Consider the following 14,078-nt stretch of genomic DNA (forward strand, 5'->3'; position numbering starts at 1 on the left):
ACAGCATGCCCCCTTTGGTGGGTGTGCTGGGGGCGTTGCTGCCCCGTCTGGGGCCTGGCCCCACTGACATCACTAGTGATGTCAGTGGGAGTGCTTTTGGCTCTGATAGAGCCAAAAGCACTCCTGGGCTTGCGGCAGTGAGACCTACCGCAGGGTCTCGTCGCAAGCCCGATGGTCGCAATGGTCTTGACCATCGTGACCATCTTTTTGGCTGCTCGCATAAGCTGTGGGTGGTCACAATAATAGGTAGGACGGCCTTGATTCAGAGCGAGCGCTCTTGTCAGAGGCCCAGAGTTTTAATGGTATTGAAAAAAAATAAGTAATATCATTAAGCTAGACCGTCAACAAAATATAATCAGAACGTAACTAACCACACATGATGTTATGTTGCAGCCATTATTGGGCTTAATGCTGCAATATGAAAGTAATCATGATGCCATATAATGATCCAATTGGAATGAATAAGTATAGATCATTATCAGAATATACGTATAACCGCTATTGTCAACTTCTGACCACGCTAACATGCTCCAGATATCCCACTAGGCATCAGGGTGTTAAGACAAACCTGTGTAGCCAGCATAAATTGGCTTGTGTTTGGCCTTTTTAAGTTGGTGAAGGTGACCACCCTGTGGGAGGGGGGGGCTTTTAAGATCTATGTGGCTAGGGGCGGTTTAACCTTTTTTATTTTGCGGGAAAAATCTGATGGAAGGGGGACTGCTGTACTAGGGGGAGATGACAATCTGTCTGAGGGGGAGGGGGGTCTGCTGTACTAGGGGCAGATGATCTCTGTGGGGTGGGGTAATTTTGTTCTAAGGGGAAATAATGATCTGTCTGTGGTGGAGGGGGGGGTATTCTGTGCTAGGGCAGGAAAATGGCTATAGGGAGACGCGGGATGATGGCGCTGGGGAGACACAGGAGGATGGTGCTTGGGAGAGGCAGGATGATGGCATTGGAGAGATGCAGGATGATGGCATTGGGGAGACACAGAAGGATGGTGCTGGAGAGAAGCAGGGTGGTTGTGCTGGAGAGACACATAGAGGAATGGGCTGGAGACCTATGTTGCATGATGATGACATTGGCTTTATTGCGACACATACAGGTGGCTTAGTGAATACCGACTCAATACACTGCCTGTCCAGGAAAGATCAGCTCTTGGAGCGGTGGGCATGCCCCCAACATGGCTAAAATGGGGAAGTGGCTTGCGGGCATGGCATTTCACATTAAGCCACACCCCTTGTCACAAGACCACTCCCACTCTTTCGGGCGTGCGCCTTTGGCATGTACACATAAGGCCACTTTCAGGGGTTTTTCAGGGCCACTTTAAATTCCCAATTCAAAATTTATAGCTTTTAAACAGGATTTTGGCAGACTGCCAATTTCCACCGGAGCCAGCCCCGAAACCTTTGTAATTTAAGAGCGGTCCTTATTTTTAGGGATTGTGTGACAGTGTGTAGCCCTGATGAAATTCAAACCTAGGCAAAAACCTAATCCTGGTCAAACTACACCACCATCCTTACGGATGATAAATATGTGGATTTTGCATCTAAATGCGGATTTTGCATCTAAATCGATGTAGATCGATTCAGATCGATTATAAGTTGGTTGATTTTAAGTTGCCCCTCATCTCTTTGTAAAAGTGAGCTTAAATGTTAGAAGGATTCAGACATTTTCAAAACTATAGGCTGTTTATCTTTGTTTTTTTTGCTGCATTTAAGAGTATATGGCATATTTTCGTAATTCCAGTATTGTTTTATTATGTTTACCTGAGTTGATGAATTACCTAAATATCAGCATCAAAATGCACTTCACAGTAAATTTAGAGATCTCCAGTATGTGTAACCTGTGCCAGAAACAACTGCCTCCATAGCACCCTTAACCAACCTTCCTGTTATCACTAAAGCTGGGTACACACTGACAGATATATTGGCCGATCAATTGATCGGCCAAAATATCTGGTGCCCGTCGGCCAGTGTGTACCAGCCATATGTCTGTGAACGACGTCGTTCACAGACATATCGCATTGGCTGTGCTGCACAGCCGATGGACAGATATGTCTGCAGACCGACCATACACATGCAGCAGCAGCCGCGGGGAGGGGGGTGGACCTGCCTCCCTGGCCAGCGGGACCCGCGGCTGCCTGGATGATGATGGTTGTTCAGTGTGTATGAACGACCATCATCTACAGATATATCGGCTAGGTGTGTACCCACCTTAAGGGGGAGATGTAAAGTGTAGAGAGATAATGTAACAACCAATCAGCTTCTGTCATTTCACAGGCTGTGCTTGAAAAATGACTGTCAGCAGTTGATTGGTTGGTACTTTATCTCTCTCAAAGGCTTGATACATCTACCCTTAAGTTATGCTTATTTAAAAGTAGATTCTGTAATTCCTTCTTTCTAGTCCTGTTTGCCTACTTCCTCTAAACAATTGCTCAGTAAATCCGGGAGAAAAACCTGCTCACACCCTTCTTGCTTACTCCTCCCTCCATTCTCCACAACACGCTAGAAGAAAAGCAGTGGTTATTTTCTGCCCCTGGTATCTCCTTTGTCTCTTTGGGAGTAAAATGGAGCATGGAAGAGAGGGGGGTGGAGTACGGAGTCTGTTTAACAAATCCCACATAAACAGGCTGTACCAAGCCCAGATGACCATTCATATTGAAATAAGAAGCAATCCATCAAAAGTTTAAAAGTTCCTGTGATGGGAACCTGAAAGGGAGGCGGAGGACACCTGTCACATGGGAAGGCCTGGCCGACACTTTGAGGACATAGCTTGTTTTTAAAAGCAGGCTTGATTCATGTTGTCTTTTCTAAATAGATACAAGGTCTTGGCACTAGCCAAGCTCTGACGTAGGTTCCATTGAGAGGTGTAACCCAGCTACGGAACAATGAGAGCTTCTCTCAGATCTTCTGCCTTTCACTAGTTGGTAAAGTAGCTTCAAAGGCTACAAAATGGGTCAACTCAACATACAAAAATAGTAACACAATATTAAGTTTTTGTAGTTTTTGTTTAGTGTACAGATAATTGATTGTACAATTATCTGGGGAAGTATCACTGGAAGGAGGAGGTGTATCAAGCTTTCAATCTAAAGAATGGAGAAGTGTAGAATGTGCCTATAGCTTCTACTGTAGTTAGTATTTATCAAGTACATTCTATAACATAATAGGTAAAAGCTCACTGGTTGCTAGGGGCATCTCCACTCTTTAGATAGAAGGCTTGATACATCTACCCAAAAAGGTCTACAATAAAAGGGTTTGTTTCTGCTCGCCAGCTGCCTCTAGGGTCATGGAGCCTACAAAGACAGGGATTGCACTGGATTTAAACTTGTTCTCTTTCCTGTTTGAATCAACATTAGTGGTGCATTGCAAACTGAGCTATTGATCTACTGAACTACTAACCTCCTCTGAGCAACCCACATATCTGTGCTGGTAAAATCGTACTTTGGAGGACAGATGGGTCAAGTTCCTCTTGAACGCCAGACATGGCATAAATTTCCCTTTCCGACCAGTGCTAATAGCAGCCTCCAATGGTACTATGCTGGCCTAGTAAGCTCATTGTGAGGGTTAAATTAGAACCAGTGTAATAGTACATTTCCACTTCTGCAAAACCATACAGTGAGGTGTAGAGAGATCACAAAATGTATCCTAAAATCTATTTACATTTTAAACTAATGTAGTTTCTAGGTTCATGTTACAGTTCCAGGTCACAAGGACATGCCTAGGTTGCTTTGTGAGGATGATTGCCCATGTTTGACCCCTTCACACAAATACTGTGTTGAAAGAACTTGGAGAGAAGAGGGATGAGGCCTGTAAGCTCTCACAAGCATTTCCCCCCTCTACCTTTTTTAATGCGCAATTGTATATTGCATGATCTGTAACTGACTGCAAGGCGCTGCAGAGTTTTGAGGAGCTTTACAGCGATGGTGATGATGATGATGACGATGTTAGGAGTTGAGTTATCAAACACTGAATATTGGGCCTGATTCAGAGCCAGACGCTATTTGCGCTCGCTCGTTCAGAAAAAGGGGCCGGATGTTTAAATTGAGCGCTCTCTCTTTGCGGTCTGTTGACGCCTCTATACAACATAGCAGATAGGCAATACACTAATAATTAAAATAATTAATAATTGTTTATTAATAAACACATGTATTGGATAAATGATCCCTAAATAGGATCATATGACAAACATAAAAGGACATAAACTATACACAAATTGCAAAAAGAAATTAATAATAAATAAATAAATAAACAACCGGTATAAATTGATCTCCAATTCCCTTAATGCAGGGTGCCAAAGTTCCTTTGCAGATTTAGATGGTGAACTGTGCACAGTGTAGACTCCCCATCCAGTGGTAAAAAAAATATGCAAAGTGATAGTGACACTGTGTAACAAGTTCAACAGGCCTCAAACTGATAATTTTGGCAACAATTGTATCAAGGCGCAATGACGATGCGCTGAACTTCAAAGGGGGGTATACGTTGATGGTAAAACAATAATTAATCGGTATTAGATGCAATGGATATGAGTATAGGGGGGATCAACAGTACTCACTATCCTCCAATGGACAAGTTAATCCGACAATAATATGTAGAGAGCAGTCTCCGTAATTAATACCTTGATGTTAAGTAAAGTATCAAGTGTCCAACAGGATCTCTGTCTCCATATACCGCTTCAGCGGTTAGTGCACTGTGACGTCCATTATCCTAGCGGCTGTGTCTGCCGGTGAATGAAGTGGGGGCTGAGCCCTCCTGGGTGATAATCCTGTGATATAAATCACCTGTGCTGCTCACAAATGCCTCGGCAAGCCGATATGGTCAGCCTCTGTATTGACCGCTGGAAGAATAGCAGGCAGAGTTCACACACTGCAGCGTGCAGTCTAGAATGGAGTCACAATGCCGGAAAGCGCACACGTGTCCTCAACGCGTTTCTCCGCACCTGGCGGCTTTCTCAAGAGGCGGATGCATTCAGAAGGTCAAAGATGGCCCAACCTTATAGTGCTGTCAATCATCAATTACAGGTGTATTAAGGTAATCAGTTGGTTCAAACACATACACCACTGCTCTCAAATAGTATCACCCATGTGAGAGAAAAGAGCAGATATTTGGGCAGGCTTAATTGGTTATATTTAGCCACATCTAATACAGTACATAATAGTTTATAAATACACTACATTCAATAAATAAAAATAATAATAACCACTCAATTGATAATGCAAAAAATAATAAATAAGAATAAATATAAAGGTAAAAATAAAAATGAAAATAAAAATACATATTAACAATAATTATTAAATAATCAATAATTATATGTACAATACAAAATAATATGAACAAATAAGAACTTAGCGTGTTAAACTATCCAGATATTTAATATACTAAAATAGGAAGCAGAGAAGCAGAAAGGTATCATCACTAAGGAGCCAGAATAGAAAGACTCAGATATACCCCATACTGAAAGAAGATAAGTTTTTCGTATGACCAAAGGGCATTATAGAAGAAAGCTAGTCACACATTACTAAATGAATTCAAGATCAATTGTTTCATTTAGCTCTTGTGGCTTTAGTGATTGCAGTTTCAAGATCCATGAAGCTTCTTGTCTACACAGTATTCTAAACCTATCACCACCCCGATTGGTAATCGGTATGTAATCTAACCCAACTACTCTCAAACTAGAAGGGTCACTCTCATGCATTTCCAAGAAGTGTCTTGGAACACTGTGATTAATACACTTATTTACAATATTCCTCCTGTGTTCCATAAATCTACACTTTAGTTTTCTCATAGTGCGCCCTACATAGTATATATTACAAGAGCAGTATAGTAGATAGACAACAAAATCTGTGTTACAATTGATAAATGCATCTATTTTAAATTCTTTCTTAGATTGACTAGAAAATACAGTCTTGGTTTTATTAGCCACATGTAAACATGTAGTACATTTATTATCATTACACCTATAGAAACCACAAATACTCAGACCTGTGATAGTACTCTGTCTAGCTGGATATTTTGTGTCCCGGGAATCAAAAAAACTGGGGGCTAATAAATTCTTAATGTTATTCGTCTTCCATTTTTTCTTATGGTTACTAGAAAAAGGAAAAAATTTATACAAAGTGAATGGTGAGTGCACGTGAAAAATAAATTTTTTTTTAGATATCACGGTGGAGGTGATACAGGAGACACTGAGTGTTTCTTCTTACAAAAAACCTGTTGATGTATGTAATTATATTCCTTTTTCTAGTAACCATAAGAAAAAATGGCTTGAAAATGTTCCTAAAAGTCAACTGCAGCGCATCCGTAGGAATTGTACTTTGGAGAGAGATTTTAAAAATACAGGCCAATGAATTGATCCAGGAATTTAAAAGTAAAGGATATCCCCCGGAGGTACTTGATGAAGCTTTGGAATATTCTGAGGCATTAGATAGACGCCATATTTTGAAAGGCAGAAAGTCTAGATTAGAAGGTAATGACTTGGTTGTCACACAACCATCTATTGACATTACCAGTACTGAGCACATTAATCCAGTTGGGTCTGGGATTAACAGTGATACTGTGATTGATGCTGTCACTGTTCCCGGATCTAAATTTATGCGCACACCAAGGGGGGAGTCTGGGCCTAATCCTACATTAATTTCCAAATATAACATCTCAGCCAACAAAATCACCAGTATAATGAGGAAGAATCATAAGCTTCTATTCACAGATCCAGTTTTGGCCCAGTGTCTGGAAGAGAAGCCGGTGGTTGTGTTCAGGAAGGCGAATAACCTTAAGAATTTATTAGCCCCCAGTTTTTTTAATTCCCGGGACACAAAATATCCAGCTAGACAGAGCACTATCACAGGTCTGAGTATTTGTGGTTTCTATAGGTGTAATGATAATAAATGTACTACATGTTTACATGTGGCTAATAAAACCAAGACTGTATTTTCTAGTCAATCTAAGAAAGAATTTAAAATAGATGCATTTATCAATTGTAACACGGATTTTGTTGTCTATCTACTATACTGCTCTTGTAATATATACTATGTAGGGCGCACTATGAGAAAACTAAAGTGTAGATTTATGGAACACAGGAGGAATATTGTAAATAAGTGTATGAATCACAGTGTTCCAAGACACTTCTTGGAAATGCATGAGAGTGACCCTTCTGCTTCTCTGCTTCCTATTTTAGTATATTAAATATCTGGATAGTTTAACACGCTAAGTTCTTATTTGTTCATATTATTTTGTATTGTACATATTATTATTGATTATTTAATAATTATTGTTAATATGTATTTTTATTTTCATTTTTATTTTTACCTTTATATTTATTCTTATTATTTATTATTTTTTGCATTATCAATTGAGTGGTTATTATTATTTTTATTTATTGAATGTAGTGTATTTATAAACTATTATGTACTGTATTAGATGTGGCTAAATATAACCAATTAAGCCTGCCCAAATATCTGCTCTTTTCTCTCATATGGGTGATACTATTTGAGAGCAGTGGTTTATGTGTTTGAACCAACTGATTACCTTAATACACCTGTAATTGATGATTGACAGCACTATAAGGTTGGGCCATCTTTGACCTTCTGAATGCATCCGCCTCTTGAGAAAGCCGCCAGGTGCGGAGAAACGCGTTGAGGACACGGGTGCGCTTTCCAGCATTGTGACTCTATTCTAGACTGCACGCTGCAGTGTGTGAACTCTGCCTGCTATTCTTCCAGCGGTCAATACAGAGGCTGACCATAGCGGCTTGTCGAGGCATTTGTGAGCAGCACAGGTGATCTATATCACGGGATTATCACCCAGGAGGGCTCAACCCCCACTTCATTCACCGGCAGACACAGCCGCTAGGATAACGGACGTCACAGTGCACTAACCGCCGAAGCGGTATATGGAGACAGAGATCCTGTTGGACACTTGATACTTTACTTAACATCAAGGTATTAATCACGGAGACTGCTCTCTACATATTATTGTCGGATTAACTTGTCCATCGGAGGATAGTGAGTACTGTTGATCCCCCCTATACTCATATCCATTGCATCTAATACCGATTAATTATGGTTTTACCATCAACGTATACCCCCCTTTGAAGTTCAGTGCATCGTCATTGCGCCTTGAAACAATTGTTGACACAATTATCAGTTTGAGGCCTGTTGTTACACAGTGTCACTATCACTGTGCATATTCTTTTTACCACTGGATGGGGAGTCTACACTGTGCATAGTTCACCATCTAAATCTGCAAAGGAATTTTGGCACCCTGCATTAAGGGAATTGGAGATCAATTTATACCGGTTGTTTATTTATTTATTTATTTATTTATTATTAATTTCTTTTTGCAATTTGTGTATAGTTTTTGTCCTTTTATGTTTGTCGTATGATCCTATTTAGGGATCATTTATCCAATACATGTGTTTATTAATAAACAATTATTAATTATTTTAATTATTAGTGTATTGCCTATCTGCTATGTTGGATTAGCGCCGTCTATCTATTGTTTTGAGGTTTTGATTGTTGGGAGTTTGGCAGACCCCCAATAGGTGTGCGGCTTTTCTGATTTAGCAGTATAGCACACAGGGCACTTTCACTGGCGCCCTTGCTATTTTTTAGTCTGTTGACGCCTCTATGTCTGAGCGAGCGAACAAAATATGCGCTCGCTATTTTGTAAAGACGCCCCCTGGCCGCTCGCCTCCTACGACATCTCCGATATTTAGATTAATCGAGTACATCGAAAGGCATCTGAACTACTCGCAGTGCTTGTGGTTGGATATTCCTACCGCAATCATGCGAACAGTTCAGGCTAAGAAACAACCAAGTGACGTGGCTGATGACGCTGCTTTGTTAATTATGCACACACTTAAAACGCCCGTTTTGACCGTTTGGCACGTCTGCGTTCTGATCTCCACTCCCCGTTTTCAAGCACCTTCCCCTGTTACCACACACAAACGCCTCATTCTGTCAGTCAAATTAGCAGGCATTCGCTATTTTGTGAGCACACAATTTCCGACCGCAATGACTGGTTCGCGCATGCGTATTACAACCCATACGCATGCGCAGTTGTGCGAACATCGCTCGGAGCGAACGAGCGGCCGCTTACGAGCGGCTCTGAATCAGGCCCATTGTTTTCTTAAATTTATTGGAATACAGATGAAGTTGGACTGTTATGCAATTGTAGAAGATTAGAAGAGATAAAAGCAGCACAACAAAATGAATATGATCATGAAATAATTCACTCTGGACTGAAATAAAAAATGCAACGGAAAAATATTGTTATTGCTCTTTTTTCACTATTCGACTTTTGAAATTTGGTTTCTATGGGGGCATCTCAAATGCCGAATCTACCAAGCTCTGGACTGTGATTGGTCTATAACGCTATCTTCCGCTGGCATTACCCCATGTAGCCTCTAGGCTACACATCTCAATAATTACTGGGAGAGGGACCTGTAGGATCCATCCATAGCAATGACCCCTCTTGTACATGTGCAGTCTGATGACGAGTATGCAGAGTAGCGTGGCCAGGTCCCGAGCCCGACCCTGAGCAATCACTTTACTTCCTAATGGAGTCCTAGTCTCTGGATGTAATTTTTATGAAATGCCTGTGAAACTTAATTTCATATTGTCGATAATTAATAAATATGTCCCTTAAGTCCCGATAATGATTTAGTTCCCTCTTTATGGATTTGTCCCCTCCTAATAGTTATTAAATATGCCCTTTAGTACCCTCTTTATCCCTCCTGATAATGCCCTTTAGTTCTCTCTTTATCCCCTCCTGATAATGCCCTTTAGTTCTCTCTTTATCCCCTCCTGATAATGCCCTTTAGTTCTCTCTTTATGGATTTGTCCCCTCCTAATAATTATTAAATATGCCCTTTAGTACCCTCTTTATCCCCTCCTGATAATGCCCTTTAGTTCTCTCTTTATCCCCTCCTGATAATGCCCTTTAGTTCCCTCTTTATCCCCTCCTGATAATGCCCTTTAGTTCTCTCTTTATCCCCTCCTGATAATGCCCTTTAATTCCCTCTTTATCCCCTCCTGATAATGCCCTTTAGTTCCCTCTTTATCCCCTCCTGATAATGCCCTTTAGTTCTCTCTTTATCCCTCCTGATAATGCCCTTTAGTTCCCTCTTTATCCCCTCCTGATAATGCCCTTTAGTTCTCTCTTTATCCCTCCTGATAATGCCCTTTAGTTCTCTCTTTATCCCCTCCTGATAATGCCCTTTAGTTCTCTCTTTATGGATTTGTCCCCTCCTGATAATGAATAAATATGCCATTTAGTTCTCTCCTTGGATTTGCCCCCCTCCCCCTCAACATATTAAGCAGGACCTCCCAGCACCTTTGTCGTTACCTGCAGGGCTGGAGATGAACTGTGCTGGTTAAGGGCATTCGCTGTAGAGCACTTTGCAGGAGGACTCAATCTGTCCAGTCTTATTTAACAAAGAGGAATTGAAGCATTTCTATTATTTCCTTTCAATTTATACAGTCTTGTTCAGCAGAGCAGGAAAGGCTCTAATCTATTGTGTAGAACTGGACGGACTGAGTGGTCCTGTGCTGCGAGTTGAGCTGCCTGCACATAAACAATGGTGTCCATCAAGCTCTTTACTCCTTATTATTAAAAGCACTTTCATTGATTTTTTTATTGTATTATTAAATTTGCCTAAAGGAAATATTCTTGAAATTAATGTTTAATAGTCGGCTTATTTTACATACAGTCTTGTTGCAAATCTCCCCATTAACAACATTGGCATCTCTGTCACATAGGCAGGAGCATATCTATAATGGGTGCAGGGTGTGCGGTGCACATGGGTCCAGGGGGGGCCTGCACCATACACCCTGCACCCATATTATTTAATACTTACCTCTCAGAGGTCCCTCGTCGGGTGTCTCAGCCCTGAACAAAACGCCGAAAATGGCCACTATAGCTATTGGCATGGCATTTTGCGCATGCGCAGTGAGGTAATCGCCGGGAAAATGGTGGCCACGCCATTTTCCTGGCAACCTTCGCATGTGCAGTAGACTCTGGGCACAATCTAGTGCCCAGAGTCTACTGATGCTGCGGCAGGCGGTCAGGCGCGTCAGTCTGCTGCCGGCCGCCGGGGAGAGAGGAGGGAGCCCCAGACACGGAATGAACACGGATCCCCTCCTCTTTTAATACGCCCCTGCATATAGGGCCCTATTTATCAATGAATATTTGCAAGATATCCCCCCAAAACACCCGTTTTTGGTGAGTACCCATAAATAGTAAGTATTCCCAGGATGTACAGTATGTACAGGGGACCACAGCATGCATTGAAGATATTTGCTGCAGTCATCTGTTTTTGATTATGAAAGCAGTCTCCATAGGGTTTTTATGGGGGCTGCTTTATTGGCGAATTCGCCAAACTTGCATGGCCCCGGTTTACGCCAAACTACCAGGTACTCGGCATGATTTGTAGCTCTCCAAGTTCCCCAAGTAGAAGTTAAGTGATGTCATTAGCGAACAATTCACTTTTAACACATCAAGGGGAGCTCATGTCCCTGCATGTATTTTTTGCTACATCTGGATGATTCTCGGGGGTATATTTACTAAACTATTTACTGTTTTTAAAAGTGATGTTGCCCCATAGCAGCCAATCAGATTCTAGTTATTATCTTCTATAAGGTGCTAAATAAATGTTAAGTAGAATCTGATTGGTTGCTTTGGGCAACATCTCTACTTCTAAAAAACACACTTTAGTAAATATACCCCTTTATTTTTGCTGTGATAAAAGGTGATAAAAAAATAACACTTATTGGGTCTAAAATCTGAACATTAACAGAGTTTGAGACATAGGGCAGTATTCAATTAGTTTCGCGTCCACAATAAAGTTTCACCTGCCCGACTTTCCGCCTACATCACGTGTTTTGGACGCGGAAACTTATTGTGTGCGCCCCCGCCATTCGCCCTATTCAATTCCAAACCACGCGAAAACGGCAAGCCGCGAAGTCGGAATAGGCGGAAAGTGCTATCAGAAATGGGGAAATCAGCCTGAACCCCCCCAAAAAGGGGGGGGATCAATGTAGATGTGCCCGAATAGCCTTAATAAAGCTGTGGGCTCCATTCAAGAGTATGGAAGCAAATCCGGGAGTCTGAGGGAGCAGGGGGAGCAGCAGAAGAACCTAGCACTGCCCTGGACATACTGTATATGTACATAATACATATTGGTCTCGTTATGCACTGGATAGTGTATTATTATATGGTATTAATAATTAACCCTATTGATGGTCTATAGCAGTGCACCCCTAACAGTGCATGTTTTCTAGATCTCCTAGTTGATGCACAGGTGTATTTATTACTGACTGACACATGTTAATAGATCCACAGGTTATGCTAATTATTTCATTTGTGATACTTAGAAGATCATGCAGCATTAGTAATATTCTACTATATTACTATTTCTATTGTGGTCATGGTGTATTTCTATTGTGGTCATAGGCAACCGGAAACCCCCCCTGCGTTTGCCTATGGCTTTGCCTAATGGCAAATATATGCTATTTTACCATGCATGCTTCCGTTAAGCAATGTCTGCCTCATTTATACCCAATTCTACCTTCTTTGCCTTGTTTTAAGCTGGGTACACACTGGGCGATATATCGGCTTTTCAAGCGAACAGCCGATAAAGCGTGATCGCGCTAGAGAGTGGAACGACGCCGTTCACAGAGATATCTCGTCGGCTGTGCAGCACAGCAGATGGCCGATATATCTGCATCTGATATATCGGTGTATTTGCCGGTGTGTACCGCATACTTGCCGTTTTCTGAGATTCCCTTCCCGCGAGAAGCCTCGGGAGGAGAAGCAGGTGGGCGGTGATGGGGGTGGGGCCCGACGGGTTGCATAATTAAGCCCCACCCCCTCGTGGGAATTCATCATGAGTGGCGCATATTTAATTAGGGGGCAGGGCCAAATGACACGATGCTCATAGAATCATGTGAAAAGTCCGCACACCCTAGGCACGGACCCGCCAATCCACGGGAATATTCTCCCCATTCTGCCCACTTCACTAGGAAGTATGTGGAATGAGAGAGAAGTTCCTACACTCACGGGGGTGCCGGGGGTTACTCGAAAAATCGAGAGCGTCCCGCAGGTCCCGGCAGGGTAGGCAAGTATGGTGTACGGGCGACCAGCCCATCACCTGTACACATGCTGCAGGGACCCAGCGGTGAGTGACAGCACAACTGGGTGGGCAAATTTAAATGCCCGTCCAGTTGTGACATCAGGCCTGACACATCGGGTGGATGATTGGTTAGTCTATATGCACTTACCAATCGTCAGATAGGTCGGCGGTTCAACAAAACGGCCGACCCGTTGATCTAGTGTGTACTCAGCATTACACTTTTATTTACATCAACAATGTGTAAAGCTCTCCTCCTATATCTGATGATTTGTTTTCAGTGATAATTTCCCTTTAAGACTATAATAAACTAATTAAAACAAATGTTATGCTTTCCACATGTTACAGTGACTTGTACTTGAACATCCTGAGAAACTCTTGTTTGTGGGTAGAAAAAATAGGGTGGGAAATGTTATTTTCACAACAATGATTTGGCCACAAAATGAGAGCTCTGCTGCTTCATAACAGCCCATTAGGGTGTGAATCACTTCACCAAACGCAGAAATCCCAAGTCTTAGGAGGAATAAAAACTTGTAACCAAACACTTCAGAGACAAATTCAATCTCTAATGTATCGCAGTTAGAGCATCTCTCTTTTCCCACATTACATCATGTTAGGAAAATGTGTCCTGAGAGTGTGAACTGAGCCTGTTTCTCCCTCTATGTTCCAGCTGTTTATCTTCCGCAAAAATCTTGTATGATAAATACCAGACCGTGGTCAATATGACCCACGCTTGGAAACAAGTCCACGTATTGAACTGCCTTATCTAATAGTGCCTGTAATTCGGTCAGGACGGAAATGTTTTGGGCAGACTGTAGTCTTTTCTTGTGGCAGAAAATAGTATTCACCTTTTTTCTCATAGGGCCTGATTCAGCTTAGGACGGTATTGCAAAGCTGCACACAAGCTATAGATATATGATATATGCACGCAGGCTATAGATATATGATGTATGCAC

Source organism: Taudactylus pleione, unplaced genomic scaffold (assembly GCF_031769625.1).
Source record: "Taudactylus pleione unplaced genomic scaffold, aTauple2 ptg000032l, whole genome shotgun sequence".
Lineage (NCBI taxonomy): Eukaryota > Metazoa > Chordata > Amphibia > Anura > Myobatrachidae > Taudactylus > Taudactylus pleione.